The sequence below is a fragment of the Xiphias gladius genome, chromosome 11 (assembly GCF_016859285.1).
Source record: "Xiphias gladius isolate SHS-SW01 ecotype Sanya breed wild chromosome 11, ASM1685928v1, whole genome shotgun sequence".
NCBI lineage: Eukaryota > Metazoa > Chordata > Actinopteri > Istiophoriformes > Xiphiidae > Xiphias > Xiphias gladius.
The window spans coordinates 332,890-335,193 of NC_053410.1; the positions used below are offsets into that span (position 1 = coordinate 332,890).

At 40.2% G+C, this 2,304-nt stretch overlaps 1 protein-coding gene across 5 annotated transcripts in view; it reads right to left on the reverse strand.

Moving 5' to 3' along the window:
• Positions 1-340: 340 nt before the first annotated feature.
• Positions 341-2,304, reverse strand: part of tjap1 (tight junction associated protein 1 (peripheral)) — a 51,215-nt gene continuing 49,251 nt past the window's right edge. For all 5 annotated transcript variants that reach the window (XM_040139003.1, XM_040139006.1, XM_040139005.1 and 2 more), the window contains one exon: positions 341-2,304. This exon is cut by the window's right edge and continues 7,013 nt beyond it. The gene's annotated coding sequence lies outside the window, so the exon portion shown is untranslated.

Below are 2,304 nucleotides of genomic sequence, written 5' to 3' on the forward strand. Positions count from 1 at the left end.
CCTCCTCACTAACAAAGCACCCGTTCAAGTGTCGCTGCCACACTGACAGACCACCATGACCGTGCTGAAACAAACTACAGGTTCACAGGAAGATCTCACCTGGGTGACATCACTGACTGTCTGATTAAAGGTTACCGTAATAACGATGCGGTAGTTACACTGACATTTATCTTGTCATCTCATCGACACAAACGTGTTTATCACCTGAGGTCGATGGGCTAGGTGGGGGCTGGAGTGTATCCTAGCATGCACTGGAACCTTCCTGTGGTGAGGTTACAATCCAAAACACAAAGACTGAGCTACATTTAAAATATTTTATTTGTTTTAAAATATACATCAGTTTACAAATTCAGAAAATAAAATCATTAGTAGTGTTTTAACAGTCTCTTTGTAGTTTTCTTGTTATTCCCAACAGGAAGTGAAACACACAAAGACGATTAGAGGAACCGAAGGAGAACAATTCAGGTAAGCCTAAAGCACCTGGCCGGGGTCAGAGGTCAATAACCTCAGAGTGAGCAACAGCACCTGTGGGTGGAGGGCGAGGAGGTGGTGTTACAGCCACCTGAACGTCACGTTAAAAATGACATTCAGCTCCTCAATCAGAACCTCCTCTGGCTCCCATTCTCAGTTTGTTAGTTAAGGTCCACACTTCAGGTGTTCTCAGGTGTCCCCAGGTGAGTCCACGTCCTCAATAAAGCACCCAGCTATCCCCGTTGGCCGCGTTGAAGATTCTTAGCTCTGCTAACAGCTGTTAGCCAGCTAACCAGTACTGTTCAGTTACTAATGCATCTGATTAGCACACAAGCTTGTGTAGCCACTAGGCTAGTGTTAACATGTTAGCATGAGCATCAGTGTCATTTTTTAAAAAGCCAACTGGCTAGCTAGCGAGCTAACAGTTTGTTCAGCCTGACAGTGCGTCTCTACTGGATAAGGACCTTCTGATGTACTTTACCACATATTAGCAATTACTGCTGAACTTACAAAACTGTGTTTTTTCAACCACATCTACAGTCTTCATCCACTGATGCTAATTATTACTGAAAGATGTAACAGTAATTATCTCGTGGAATTAGCTATTGCTACATAATTAGTGAATTAGCAGCTGAGCTCGGAGGCGCGGAAATGGAAATAAACCAGTTCTGAACCACAGGAATACTGAAATAAAATGTGTTTATCTGTCAGTTAAATCACTAGAATTTCTCCCGGTTTGTTGATAGTGAAAACTTGTTAGTCTTATCTTCATTTTTCTACTAAAATACTTAAACATCCATTTTTGTAGCTAATGATCTAAAAATGGCAGGCTAATGTAAGCTAACAGAACTTTTGCTCTTACCAGATCAGCTTACGAGCTAACAGCTGCTAGTTCATTAGCATTGCTGTGCTAGAAACGAATTAACACATGAAAGACTACAGTTTATATAAAAACGGGCTAAAACTAGGTAGTTTGCTGGCTAGGTTGTTGAATACATGTGATCACAGCAGAGTAAATAGATCACAGTAAAAATAATAAACATTCTGCTTTTGTTCATGGATAAGCTGTTGCCTGTTAGCAAAGCAAGCTAATGTGAGATTTATGTCAGCTCAACATTTGCTCAAAAGCTAAGTCAACCATATATTCAGTTTTCCATCCATTGTTCTCTACTCCTTTGTAGCTAGCAAGTTAACATTTCCAAGCTAATCTCAATTAACCGATCATCAGCTTGCTGGGTAAGACCCGCAAGCTGATTAGCAATCCAGCAACAAAGCTTTGACACGCAAAACAATTTGTATATAGTAAATGACCTAAAATTGGTTAGCTTGCTAGCTAACATTAGCATAACTGGCTCCAGCCGTTGATAAGCTGTCACGCTTTGTAGCTGTAGTTGTTTATTGTTTTGATAACTCTGTTCAAAACAATTTAACATTCACCTGTAGCTGAACCATTTCTCTTTTTTCCTCAATTTTAGTTTGTAATCTGCTACAGTTAACTGCTAGGAAAGGTGCAGCAGACATCATCTGTACTGATACAGATACTGAACCTCGGTACTTTTTACTTTTTCCAGCTAACACTTTAATTTTAAATGGTAACTGCGTTGAGATTTTAAACAGTGTACTGGGCGGAAATATTGTCATTTGGCCCCAGTATCAGAATCACTGAGTTACTGAAGGTCCCGATGCAGTCGAGAAAATCAGGGTCTGACAAACTAATTTCTTTAGAACGCTAGCTAACGAAGCTAGTAGAAGCTATGGTTAGCTTTGAACTGAAATTCAAATTGTGTGTCTGCTAATGCTGCATTCACAAGCGTTCACGTCATCAGACAAATC